At 39.0% G+C, this 14,988-nt stretch overlaps 1 long non-coding RNA gene across 17 annotated transcripts in view; it reads left to right on the top strand.

The window, feature by feature from the left end:
• Positions 1-8,265, top strand: part of LOC134518019 (uncharacterized) — a 96,658-nt gene extending 88,393 nt beyond the window's left edge. For 9 of the 17 annotated variants that reach the window (XR_010071828.1, XR_010071826.1, XR_010071818.1 and 6 more), the window contains 2 exons: positions 146-319; positions 2,433-8,265. This is a non-coding gene — a long non-coding RNA (uncharacterized LOC134518019). The remainder of the gene's footprint in view (positions 1-145; positions 320-2,432) is intronic. The other 8 variants (XR_010071830.1, XR_010071825.1, XR_010071823.1 and 5 more) reach the window with 8 other exon arrangements.
• Positions 8,266-14,988: the final 6,723 nt, after the last annotated feature.

Raw genomic sequence — 14,988 nt, 5'->3', positions numbered from 1 at the left:
TCTCGTAAGACCACTTGCTGTTAATTTCTGCACTGCACAATGCAGTGTAAGGACTAAGTATAATGTTCAATTACAAAGTGGTGTGAGTAAGAGTATCTGCCAACGTTTGCATATATACAAGGTCGGTGGGTTTACATTCCTTCAGGTCAGAAAACAGAACAAGCGTGATCTCATCCCCATGCCAGTTTCTCCACATTACAAAGTCACCGCAAGACGTGACGACACATTGTTCCTGCTCCGGGAGGATGGGACTGAGAGCTTGTCTGCACCGCTTGGAAGAACAAACTGGAAGGAACAAACACACACAAGCAATCTCGAGGTAAGAATGCAGCGGAGAACAACCACGCTTGTTTTCCTACAGCATGAAACAGCTGAGCTCACAGTATATACCTGCAAAAAACCTTACATGCCTGGTCTTTACTATATTTTTACCATAGTCATTCATGCTCCTTAGTAAAACCACACTTTTTATGAGGGACCGCAAACCTTAGTGACCGCATTTCCTTGGTGTTTGCCCACCTGGTGGGCAAAAAAAGGTCTACCACTTTAACGTGATGTATACGATCTAGTGTCCAGCCCTGATGATCAGTGAGGAAAGCAGAATAGTAGAAGGCAGTTATGCAAAACCTCCACAGAGAAATCGTGTTTTCCCACTCCTCATGTGTTATTCTGTGTGGTAATGTATTAATTCCTTAACTAAACTAATTTGATTATTTTTATAACCCTTACTGATGTCACTCAGAATATTACTGTTATCCTTATAAATACACAGTCCTCTTTCTAAAGAAATTTTAGCCATCTAGCTAACATGCCCTATGACTTTGAAATCAGTACAGTAAATTCATCAACGGAATTGAAAATAAAATTAAGCTTTGGACGAAAGCTATGGTATATACCCCTAAGGCTTATAAATTTGGTCTGGTCCAAGCTATAAGTACATGTCCCCCAGATTAATAGCATTCTGATGGGTTTTATATGTTTATTAGACAGGACTAGACAATTTCAGAAGCATACGTATGCATGCAAAACAAAGTTATGGTTATAAAGGCAGGTCCTGAGTTAAGGAAGCAAATGTATCATACCGAGGTTTACATTGAGCATGGGAATTGCTCAAAATTGGTATGGGTAAATCATACCTTCAAATTTTACTCACTTCGGCAAAACCCAAAAGATCAGACTCCATCTTGCAGGCCTTTGCTCTCCGTAAGCAAGCCTGCTGCAGCATCATCTGTCTGGAGTGGACACAGCCCTGCACTTAGCTCTGGGTCTGGCCAGGGTGTATCCAGCTCTGACGGGCAGCAAACAGCCAAGCTGATGTTGGCACGCAGCTTGTCACCAGCCACGGATTCTGCTGTGTGTACCTGTATGGACAGCCACGCTGTAATAGATGATGGAGAAATTTTTATGCTGCAAGCACATTGTAAAGCCCCCATATGCACGGGTCTGTCGGAGGCAAGAGACGGCAACAAAGAGGGGCTGTAGCACTGGCACTGTCAGGATTGGGTTGTCACGTTTACTGGAATGCCACTGGACAATGGCTTAAAAGGCCTGGATGGTGTTGTTTCTAGAAACAGGAATGCATCCACTCTCCCCCAATTTAATACCAAAAACATTGGAGTCTCCTTAAGCACACCACGTGTGAGAGTTGAAGTTAATGTTGGTGAACGGCAAACATGCCTCTTGACACCCATTCGGATCATGTTTCATTGCAAAAGGATTGTTTTCATAGAGACTGCCCCTGATTGTATGTTCAGGACCTATTTTCCATGCTCAGAGATAAAGTTTCTCACTTCTTTTTTCCAAAAGCTACAGAACCTCAATATGCTTGCTACCTTTGGACCCAGACCTGTAAATCTTGCTCCCATGAATAAGCCCTATTCATGAACATTCTCATGTCGTGAGAAAAAGCTTTTATGGACTCATGTTTTTTAAGTACTAGTGAAAACCTAAGCTAGATAGTACCAAGATAAGACAGTGATGAATACTTGTAAGAAGTTTTTGTATTTATAGCCAGACCCTAACACCCACAAAATGACCATACGTATTGAGTAACAAACAAATGAAGTCAATTTCTGAAGACCTACTTGGATAACGCAATTATTATTTTAAGTGCATAAAACTTGAGTAGGGCTCTGGGAATTAGCAACATAAAAATAATGAAGATGATGATGAATATAAAATGTTCTCCAAACAAAAAATTGAGGAAGTCTTTAGAGAGGTCTTGTGGTGAACTTGATAAATCTTTCCACAGTTTTTAATTCTGAGTATTAGTTATTTCATAATCTACAGTGCTTACTTAGCAACAGCTACAGGCTACTGAATAAACTATCATGGCAACATACAGCTTTTGCCATAGGCCAGGATCACGAAACTACATGTGGATCATTTGTCATCCTGAATCTGCCTATGCTGCTGTTATTTTATAACTGCAGATCTCAAGATGATTAACAACGCTGGATATTCATCAACCTTATTTCGCAAATGGAGTAACCGTGATGTAATGAGGTGAAGAAATTTGCTTGATATCATTGAATCAATTAGTGTCCATACAAGGATTAGAACACATTTCCTTATTCCTGGTGCCATCCGTAATCCACTGCACAAGAGCGCCAAACCCACTTCTTATTACCATTCACATGTTTCAACAGACTAGAGCATCAAAGGACTAGGCATTAAGTATTCTTCACTTTTCAGAGTTTTTTTAACAAACTCTGTTATGACTAAAAAGAGGACTTCAGCACCTGGAGAAAAAAGCCCATGATGTGCGCTCTTTCTACCTCTCCATTCCCTCACTCCATCCTCCTTAAGAATCGTGAGTCCAACCAAGCGTTAAGGCCTGCAGTGACATTGCTATGACAGATTTTTGCAGTTCATGACACTTGCAGGAACATAGCACATAGCCAACACAGCTGTGATACAGGATTTTGCATTTGTTCTTGTTGAATTTCATAAAGGCCACTGCTCCAGCCTCAGTATTTCTGAGTGGCAGCTTTTTCCAGTGATAATGATTTGGATTGTGGCTTATTGCAATGGGAATCCTTCAAGCACAATGCCTTGTTTCAGGGGTGGCTTTGCTTGAGTAAGGACTGTTGTTATTTAGCTTAGACTATCATGGCCTTTTAGGGACTGAAATTCAGATTGTTCAAAGGCTCAAACAAATTCAAGACAAGGCTGATATTTACGCAGAGGTGATAGGTTTTGGTAGTCCTTTTAAGCTTCAGGAAGCCACTGAGGAGAATAAAATAATAATACAGATGCTAAGATGGTAAGAATGGTCTTTGTCTTATTTAGTGAATTTGGAAGCAGTCTGGACATCAAATTTCTTTGCCTCTGTTGTTTTCTTCTAAGCACCTTTACAATGCACTATTGTATATTTTTTAAAAACTCTGGTAATGCTCATAAAATTTATGGAGAAAAACATTGCTGAATTACTCTTTTCTTCTTGTTTTAGAACCTGCGAAAATAAGCTTATAAAACTCTAACACATCTTTAACTTCCATGCCTTCCAAGATATTCTGATACTTTTTCTTTGCAACGCAGCATGGAGGAGACTGGGGACAAGTGCTTTCAAGTTTACTCATTATCTGAGCTGTGATGTCAGCTTGTAATTCAGGTTCTGTGTCATCTGGGAAAAGCTGTAGAATGCTCATCTCTGCCCCCTGCACCCACCCAGATGTGGTATCAGATTCTGATCGCTTTAATCATTGAAACTTTTTGCTATTATTTGAATTAGGATACTGTCTGGATAGATTCCTTACAGACCAGAATGTCACTATGCTATATGTTACCCAGCTTTTTCTGCCCTGTATTTGCAGATCCCCAAATGGCTTAATTTACCATGTGTTATTCCCTACAAACGTAACTTAAGAACAAAGGAAGAAGGATTGTCCTGCAGTCATGATCTTACCATCAGCGGTCTGTCAAAAATTTTTTTTCTTTTACAGTTGAGTGGGCTAGTGCCAGTAACTACTGCAGAGAGGAATTCGTCCGGGCTGGAATGACGGTCAGTGGGGACTGTGAGGGTGTAGCGTTTCCTTTTAGTATTTCAGCAAGATGAGGCTGAAAGGTATTAAGTCTAATGATTTACAAAGCAAAAACAGGGTTACAAGGTTCCTATCTACGTGCAACTGTATATGAGTCATGGAAGGAAGTAAAACACATTACACATTCTACAGGGTAAAGTCATATGAACTTGTCACTTGGGGTTTCCGGGTACACAACACAAGTCTCTGTCAGGTTCCTGTTACTGACTTTATTTCACATCCCACAGCTTGTCTTTGTGAACACTGGCCAAAGTAAAATGCTAGATCTAACTACCGTTTTCAGTTATGCTGACGTGACCTAAATGCACATTCTATGTAAAAACTCTGGCAATTTGCTAGGAAGACAGTCCTCAAAGCGCTGTGCTCGAGAACTTTGATGACCGAGCATGAGACCACCAGCTCTGGGAAGCCACTGCAGCTCCATGGAGGTCAGCAGCACTGACTGCCCGTGGAGAACCTTGCACCGGGGACCTAGCAGATCTCCTGCTGCTGCCACACAGGCAAAGGAGGAAGCAGGAATGAGAAAGCAAATGCGATAGGGAAAGATAGAAACAGAAAATGTGGGAGGGAACTGAAAGCATCTCCCTTCTACTTGCACAACTTTATCTCCAGCTTTTCAAGTTTGTGCTCCGCATCACCTCTGTTATAAGCAGAACCTTGTTTCCCTTCTTGTCTAAGAACACACAATGAAGTTTAGGCTCAAAAATCCTTTAGTAATTTAACACTCAAAATCACTTTAACCCCATATCCCATGTGGTTTTAATGCACCTGCAAAAATACAGGTGCGGAAACAACAGACTAGTGCAACATGTTTTATACAATGCACATACACGCTCAAGACAGTTTACACAATGCACTGTTTAGTGTTCAGAGTGGTAGGCAGGAGATCAAGAAATCCTAGATTTTAATTTTACTTTGGGCACTGACTTGGTCTGCAGCTTTGAGTGAATCACTTGCAGTTTATGTTTCAGTTTTATTACCTGAAAAAAATTGGGAGATATTACTTATAAGCCTTGTAAAACTTCCAGGAAACTCCCCTAAAAAGCTAACTGTTAATTACATTTCAGCAGAAGCTGAAATGTCTCCGTGTACCATTCACAGAAGCAGCACTACAGAAACAGAAGTACACGATACAGAAGATATGGCATATTTCTTTTAACAATTGGGTGTATGATGGTGTTGAAGGCCTGGTTCTGTAAAGTACTCTGGAAGAAAAGTGGGAATTTCCTTAGGCATCGAGTTATAGACTGAGAAATTTGAACATGCCAGCATTCTTGAAAAAAGTAATTTCAAATACATTATTATGTGCATACTCTCATGATGCTAATTTGAACAGCATGCCTGCATGTGCGTTTTAAGTTCAAAAACATCTGAACCCCCTTTCTGCTACTTGCGTGTAGATTGATATCGCTTAACCTTCATATTCTTACAGAGCTCACCCTGAACTTTCTGCCATGCTAAATCTATCATACTACATATTTACTTACCATTATAGAAGTCTTTTACTACATAAGTAAATACTGAAATATTTACACAGGTTAACCGTGATATTGGTTGACATAGAATAAAAATACAGTTCCACTGCGCTGCTGTCCTGTATTTCAGCATCATACTTCCACTGTCATCTTTGTCTCCTCCAGTTTGTTCTGACCTATGTGTACTCATAAAGCCCTTGATGATCTGATAATCTACCAAGCAGAGCAGGCTGTGACTGGACGGAGTCACCCCTAGTATCACCCTGGGAAGAAACTCTGATTCACCGAAGCAGAATACAGCCATCAGACCAAGACTTACGCCCTGTGTGTCTGTCACTGAAGTGAACTGCTTGCCATAGTCGCGCTCAGCCAGGGTAGAAGGGAGCAGGAGCATGCCCACCGTATCCCTCTCATTGCTGGCAAGGCGAGCCCCATGCTGAAACAGCACAAGGGCCACCCACATTCTGACAGCAACATTTTCTCATGGCCTACATCCTTTCCTTCAGAAAACTTCCATTTATAGTTCACATCTTGTGCTCAGCTTGTTTTGCACTGGTTTGCGCATACCAGCATTCAGTTAGCATCTCCAAATAGTAAGGACTATCAGGTAAGGGCCGTGCGACTTGCATGCACGCTTTCCCATCCGGGCGTTTGAGATCTGGAGGATTGCTGCAGACCAGACCTTCTTTCAGAATTTTGTTTAATCCACCGCATAGCATTGTGCAACCTGCAATTCTGCAACAGAGAACGATATTGATTTCACTTATCGCCTCTGCCCTTTGTTATTGGCACCAGATGAGAAGAAAAAAATGAGCTGTGAGATAATTAGATGGAGACATGTCCTAAAACTTAAAAAAACACCAGGGGATCTTTGATCTAGACAGTGCCTGATTCATAGTAAGATATGGAAACTTCTGAGTGCCTCACTGAGGGGAAAAAGTGAGAAGCTGAATGGCTTTTGTATGGTCATCATAATGCAAACTGAAGGCGCTAATGCTGAAAGATTAGGAAATTCAGAAAAAACACTTTTCCCTTTTCCTTCAGCTAATCTTCTCTCTGTATGACTGTAGCATCTAAAAATTGTGTATGACTTAATACTGAAAAAAAAGCCAAAGCCGCCTATACTGGAGAGACCACAATAAAATTCAGCTTACAAGCTGAATTAGTCATAATGTACATTACTGTGTGCTGTTGAAGTGAGTTATCTGTACAGTGTAGGTATCAGCCAGTGCAAACAAATACTCTCGTCCAAGGAGGGAAATCTACACCGCTCGTGGTGTTCAATAATCAAACCCTGTCTGTCTACTACTTCAGCAGAGCAGATGACTTTTTCTCCATTTTCAAACATTATATAAAAATTGAAAAAGAAAAGAAAGGAAAAATACAGGCCAAATTTGTGCTGATCTAGAATAGGGTTGTTCAAGTGGTACATTAACTCCAGAAACATTTCAGAACCATTCTCAAGGGAACCATGCTTATGTGAGTTGAAATTGCTATTGCCTCTAAAGAGGAAGGGAGAAAAGGTGAAAAAAAAAAAGAGGTGAATAGACGAGTGTAAGATTTACTAATTCAGAGAGAAACAGTCCGTGTATTTTCACAGAGTAAATCTCCGTGGAGATACTGGATAATACGTCGCATAATGACTGCCAAATATCTCATTTTATTAGGGTGGCCCATTCTCAAATGAATGCATATTATCTTTACAGGTTTGTGACCACAACGTTGAAGTAAAAGGAATTTTGCAGTTCACTTTGGTTAGAGAGGGATTCACCTCTATTTTCTACTATTTTTCCAAACCATGTTCGCTTTTAATATAAATGCATCTGACACTTTTTCTAGTATTTGGAAGAGTATTAAAAGAACCAGTCATAACAATTTGATGCCTGCAATTTCAGGCGGCGTTCAGAGTGATATTTAATCTCTGCGTCATCTCCTGCCAAAACCATACCATAGCACAATGCCATAGTATGGGAAAGGCAGTAAGAATCCATTATCCTCACTGCAGTTCCAGCAACTGTTACTACATATGTTACGTTTGAACGCTCTGGTTATGTATTCATCTCAATTTCAGATACAATTAAAAACTTCTTGAGAATTCCACAGGCTTTGTCACCAATTCAGATTTAAGTTAATTCATCAGCAGTGCCTGCACTTGACTAGCATTTTAATGAAAGAAAAAACCATGAATTTATGCACCACGGAGTGCAAACCGTTCAGAAACAGCTTCTTCATGGTAACAGACACTGCTAAAACTTGCTAAGTGCTTGCAGACACATATTTCCAAACTGGATTTTGATAGGAATTCTGCTTGAGCAAGGATTTCAAGCTTGATTCCTGCATTTCATGTATGCCTGCTAGTATTAATTTCAGTTACCCAACTCTGTACCTTTTTAATAGAGAGCAATACAACTTCGAGCCTTAATTCCACATGATATTTACACTGTTCAGTAAATTTATCCACAAACAAGGAAGTCATAGTGTTGCTTCTAATTTTATCACTAACTGAACAACCATGGAAGAACTGCACTTTTTGATGTCACAGAACTACATGTTTTGTAGTATCAATAAAAATAAATGCATTTGTTTTTCCTAAACAAAACTCGATTGTTTCTATTTTATGGCTTTGTATGTCAGGCTACAGCAAAACAGCAACTTCCTCTTTTGAAAAGGAACGACAGCAATTAATTTTCTTATGCATCAATACAGAATTGTTACTAATAAAATGACCTAACACTTAACTCTGTTTACTACAGCAAGACAACCACTAAGGAAAAATATGCTCAGTGACAAAGATTTGGCAAGCCAGAAACTATATTTCGTTTTCCGTGTTCTCAGCATATTACTATTTACTTTTTGCAACCATTAATATAAGGTAAATTCTGTTGAATTTATGAAGCGTATAGAATGAACAGCTTTACCTGAGACTCACTGCATGATTAAATAAAACCTTGTTAAGCAGAAGGGGAAACAATAGTTGCCTGTTGGAGTAAACTAAAAGAAAATGTCTGCCTTTTAGCAATAGAAGAGCACAGTCTGACGTTAACAAGCTCTGAAGGTGAATCCATGGTTTTCTTATCGGCATTACTCTCAGGAGTGGGGAACAAATATTTCTTTCTGACAAATATTTTCTCCATTCTCTCATGTAATGTACTTGCTGATGATCACAAAAGCCAGTGTAAAATGGACTCTCAGGCTTCTGTCTTGTTGACACCAGCTACAAAAGAAAGCCAGTTACCACTTTTCCAACTAGCACTTTATATATTAATCTGGTTTAGAACTACTGTAAATGCTAATGGGTGGGGAAACAGGGAGAGTACTAAACTAGGGAACTAGTTCTTGTAGCGTAAAGGTGAAATACTGTTTTCTTATGGGATACTTCTTGATAACGCTGATTTTCTGCCTGCCCTTTGATGGGGTTCCTGATAAAAGCCTGCTACAAGCTCTCTCTGTGACCTTCCAACTGAGCTTCTGAGATCCACAGCTACTATTTTGGGAATGGCAATAGCTAACAGAAATAGGTTTTTTACTGCATTACACAAAAAAGGAAGAGCATTAGGAAGAACAGCAGTGGCAGTAAGAGCAGGGCGGGTGTGTCAAGAAGGGGAAGACTCCCCGCGGCCCCCAAGTGGACCTGCGTGTTGAATAAGCCTTGCCTGTTGCCCAAGTAGTGCACACGTAGTGCAGGACCCACCCCAGTTACACTACCCTCATGTTCCTGATACTGCTGTTCTTTACTTTCTGGCCTCCGTACTGATGTTACAAGGACATTCGGTCAGCTGCAGCACTGGGAGACAGGACATGGGTGTCTGGGTGACTGGGTGTGCGTTGCACAGGTCAGTGCCACTAGCGGTAACACTACCACAAGATTTCCCTTGGGGTAAAGCCAAAGATCTAATTCTGATGTTTCTGTATCTGTTTTGTATTTACTGCATATAGTGTGTATATCCTTCCACACTTAACCTCGGCTGCTGTGATGTCACGTTTGCCGCAGACCGATGCTAACATTGCGCAGCCCATCTACGCGTTCGCCTCAGATGCTGTCAAATTCATTCAGACATGAGCGAGAGTGTGACTGTGGTTGGAAAAAACCCCAACAACCACCCCTTTCTTAGGGAGTCACTAATTCCTGACTACTCCCCACAGAGACCACAGCTCCTCTTCTTGGAGACAACTCCGTATCGATAGCCTTTAATGATTTTCAGATGCCTTAACAGAATATAAGCCCCTGAAGAAAAATACCCTATGGTCTTAATTTGCAAAATTTGCAAGGTAATTCTTATCCATACGGAATGACTTAATTATAGTGCAACTGAGAAAAAAAAATCATCCTCCAAATGAAAATGCTGAGTATATCTCTGCTTTTGCAATGTATTACTAATGTGTTTCCACACTACTTAACACCTCCAGGACAATTCCACTGATCAACTCCTAATGCAGAATCTGTTAGGCCTTGCCATGAAATAGGTGGTTATTATGGAAATCCTAGTAGTGATTTTTTTTAAGTATTGTTATATTTTTCATTAAACCCAGAAGTTTGTACCACGTCCATCCATTTACTCCGACAAGCTTCAGAATATTCACTTCCCCAAATGTTCCGTTGTCTCATTTGTCTCGGGCTCCCAAGACAGAACTCTGTTTTGAATTTGCATACACAGATATATACTGTGATCACTTCTTCAGCATTAATGCTGAAGGACAACAAATTGTGCCTGTTCTCTTAAGCGAGTTTATAATGGAAGTGTGCCACCATGAAATAGTAATAATTACAATACAAAACGTAGATCAGCATGAACAACTATTGCTTGTCTACTTTGAACGCTTTTATTTTTGCTGAGTAATCTCTGCTTTTCATTGACAATTCAATTTAAGTGGATTTCAGTGGAACTACTTATGGAAGTTTTAAAACAAAATTAACAGCAGAAAACCTGAGACTTATGTGAACAGAATTTAGGTTTATATTCACCACATCATTTTAGTGTCTGGCAACACGAGTGTTTCAGTAGGTGCAAAGTCACAGGCTTTTACAGTACCTGTACAGTCTGATGAGAAAAGCAGGAATTAGCCACAGAAGTATTACTTTTTTTGTATATATTTTGTATACAGCTTCCATTTGGAGACAGAGAATCCACAAATCCACTATCCATTAGAAAACAATATTTGTGCTTTTGTAGAAAAGTTGCAGCTATTACAGAATGTAAGTTTTATGCAGCATGTTTATGCCAAAAAAGGCCAGGGAACCAGTTTTGGCTAATTGGTATCCCACATGATATGGTAGCGATAGATCTGTCAAAAATTACTCAGAACCTAAATATGTAGAAGTTCCCACACACCTTTATTTATCTAGCTCTAATCTTTGCTCTTGAGTGCATGCTTAACCAGTAAAAAGGGGAAGAAAAGGCATTGCGCTTGTTGAAGTGAAATGTGAGGGGCATAGATATAGGTTCACCTTTGAACCTTACTATCTCACATACTTGAACAAAATGAGTTGTCTCAGCTAGTTACAGAGCACAGACATCACCATTCCAAACCATCAGGACTCCATAGAAAGTCTATTTAAATAGGCCACCTAAATATTATTATTATAGAGCTGCAGTCGCTTTAATGTCTACTCTGTAACTGCTCTCTCATCTTGAAAATAGATGATCTTTCTACTCCAGACTTCCTCTTACTCTTATGCTACAAATATTACACAAGGACTTATGCTTTATGAACTCAGTACTGCAAACTGATCTATAACTATAGATCAAGTAATGCCACGAGTTATTTACAGTATCTGACTAGCTATCTGAAATTTGTGTACATTCCCTTTTTGCTTAGACAATCCAATGTTAACCAAAAAAATAAATGCCATTATTCATGCTTTTAACACTGAGAGATAATTGATATAGCTGGTAAAAAAAAAAAAAAAGAGTAATTGTTTATACACGAAGTGATTACTTACTGTTCAAAGAAGAATTATTCAAGAAAATGAGCAACCCAGATTCCAGGAAACCCAGCAATGAATTATTGAAATGTCCCACTAAAACAGACTCATGTAAAACAGAAAGATTTAAGACATAAAAAGTCTATCGAAGAGATGTGGATTTTCTCCACTATTGATATTAGTCTTTACTCAGTATGAGTTTGAAATACATGAGAGAATATGCAGCTGAACTCCATGTAAGATATATGAAACCATTCACATTGCTTTTTTAACTAGGTTAAATGAAACCTGATCTGGATTCCACTTGATCATAAGACTGGAATGCTGAAAATGCTGTAATCTACTTATGCATCAAATTGAAGAAATTTTGTGTGTCTTTAAATTACATTGCATTCCAGTGTATTAACTAAATATCAAGAGTTTACAAACTGTGTCGTGTTCAAACTGAGAAAGAAAAGACAGACCAACCTAATTTATTTATCCTAAAGCCAAGATTTATTTCCTGGCTTTTAAACTATGGACTAAACCCATAAATGTCTGCTCTATACCTTCCCTAAATGTGTTCCTGCAGCAGTAATTCATTGCTAGTGACAACACATGGTAGTTGCCTTATAATGACTTCAAAATACACAGGGGGTTTTTTCAGCATCAAGAACGTACCACAATCCCAAACTGGATTTGCAGCTGAGATTCGACTTATACTTCTCTTCTTCTTTCTACCTCTAAACCACAAATTCAAAATTCAAATTACAGTAGAGAGCAAAGCTGAGAACTATGGAAATGAGAACAGGCAAATCAAGCGGATGAAAACTACACAGGGGCTTATACAGCCCAGAAGCAATTGACAATAACTAGTCTATTAACAGGCAACCTCAGACTCTCTTGGTAAAACAGCACTCTTTAGGCAACTGTTCCATACAATGCCATCATTTCCCTAAATTATTTACATAATTCTTTAGGTGTGCACAATGGTCTTTGACACATTATGCTGAGCAGAGGAAAAGGCCTGCCCCAGACTGCTCCCAGCCAAATGGCAGAATCAGGTGCAGCACAAGATAATACGGAGAAAGTAAAGGTATCCACCATGAAGAAGAGCTGTCCGTTGATCTGTACAAATGTTCATCTTAGATTTTAACATATCTCAGTTAAGTAAAACACAGCTCCCACTGACATTTAATGGGTTTTGCCATTGACTTGAACGGGGTCAGGATCAGGCTAACAACAACTGATGAGGTTTCATAGCATATATTCATTTCTATTTGCACTTTAAATGTGTTTCCGTGTGTTACAGCTTCCCTTCGTTCTCAGTTGTTGGTCATACTATTTTTTTTTCATCAGTTGTTGGATTTAGTGCCTATTATTTTCCACATAGAAGACAATGAACACTGCAAAGACAAAAAAGTGCAATTTTGTTAGGGTCAGGAAAGAGGAAATTTCCATGCTTTTTGTCACATGAGACTTTAAGAAGAGCCTAAAGCTAAAAACTGCAACTGCTGTTTGCCGGTTCTCTTGATAGTTAGTGGCCTTTATAAATGCAAAAATCCTACTTAGACATTCAAGTAACTCATTTGCCCTTTTCTGTGCCCTTCTTCCCTCCAGCAGTTTGTAACCTGGAATTTGTCTTCCAGGCCTTGCTGTCAATGTCTTGCAGCTTGAAATTCAAAGGGACTTGAAATTCAAATTACCATTGCATCTCACTCTGGTTTGAGATCATTTGTGGTAATTTGGATGCATTTTAAAAACAAGAAGAATTTAGATAAATGTCTTACTGTCTAGCACCACTAGTTTAATAAAAATGGAAAAAGAACTGTTTACAGGGAAGGAAAGGAATTTCTGATATTACTGTTTATTTTAAAATTTAAGATGTTAACACAGGATCTTGATACAGAGTCATCTGAAAGGGAGCGCACTCTTAAAATACCAAACTGGTAAACCTCAATTCACATATGTGAAAATTTAATTTTTAGTAACTCCTAAATTCCTGTTTGAATTGATTTGAATTGATTTTGATTTGAAAAGAAGCTAGTGATAAATGAATTGCTTATCACTTGTCCGTTTTTGTGCCAGTATGTTACTGCTTCTAAGACAGTATCAGATAGCCTGACCAAAATTTAGGTTTCAGTACTCAACACACAAAAAATGTCAGGCAGAGCCCTGAAGACCTGTATGTGCAAGACAAGGCAGACTGATAGATGGGAGAGAAAAAAACAGAGGCACAAAGAAGGAAAAATGACTTGTACAAGGCCACACTGTCGATAAATACCAACTGAGGTGTAAGACTGAAGTTAAAAAACTAATCCCCTGAACTTTTTCTATTGACTTCCACACAAACAATTTAAATTTGGACTCCTGATACTTGGGTAAGTGCCCTATCTGTTAGATCACGCTGCTTCCCCAGGCTACTTTTTAATCTTCAACAACAATCACCTAATGCTATTAAAAGCTAAGAAATATGAACCCGTGAACTCTAGATACCAACAAATAGTCCAGCTCCCTTTGATAATTCCTACAGCATTCTTTTAAAAAAAAACTTTGTATTTTTAATGTTATCATTAGGGACTTTCAAAATTTTAAATTTACATATACACCTGTTAATATACATCTTTATAGACAGTTGCATACATCTCTATATGTGAGCATGTGTGTGCCTGTGTAAACTCCGTAAACGTTTAGGGTTTTAAATGTACAGCTTTTATCCCTGTCTGAAGGATATACAGATTTAAGCTATGATCAGTGGGAAGAACCACCTTTTGCCCATTCAAAATCATATAAACAAACAAACAGAACATTTTTGTACCATTTTTCACTGGATATGCATATGCAGTCATTGTTTGAGTCTCTATAGCTTACACTCTAGAGGAACTTTTTTTTTGGTCTTCTGTCATCTGTGATAGCATTTCTGCTGTTTCAGCCTCTGAGGTTGAGAGATTATTTGAAAGATACATGTCTTTTGCATGACCGGTGCATGATCCTTAAGTGCCAAAATATGTAAATTCACTGGCAGCCCCCAAAGAGTAAATCCACAAGCATGGAAAGCTGCTAATAGCTCTCATTGCTACTGAAACTCTGTCAAGGGATCCTCTTAGTGATATGTGTAATGGTAGAGGGTGATGGAGAGAGCATGGAAGAATTACACACAGTGCTCTGTCACACGACATGGGAGCACTGAAGAGGAGGCTGCTGCCCTCACCACTGCTAAATCTGTTCTTGCCAGATCTCGAAAAAACAGGAACACACATACATACACACAGAAACCACGAGAGTCCCACACAGTTGACACTCACAGAAACTCAAACAGGAGTCATGTGGGAATTTCTTTTAACTAACCGTGGCAGATGTTTTTCTTGAAGGCAAAAAGGAATATATACATGCTTGACACTTAATAAAAATATCAGTATGTTTGTGCCCAACATACTAGAATATTGTTCAGCTCTAATTCAACCTTGCAAAAATATTATCAGTGTAATGTTGCCAAGGCCATTGTGTGGATTATTTGTGTATATCTTGGCTAACCTGCCATGCGCTGTAGCAATTTTTATACTTGACT

This window comes from Chroicocephalus ridibundus, chromosome 6 (genome assembly GCF_963924245.1).
Source record: "Chroicocephalus ridibundus chromosome 6, bChrRid1.1, whole genome shotgun sequence".
Taxonomy (NCBI): Eukaryota; Metazoa; Chordata; class Aves; order Charadriiformes; family Laridae; genus Chroicocephalus; species Chroicocephalus ridibundus.
This window is presented reverse-complemented; position numbering and strand designations above follow the sequence as displayed.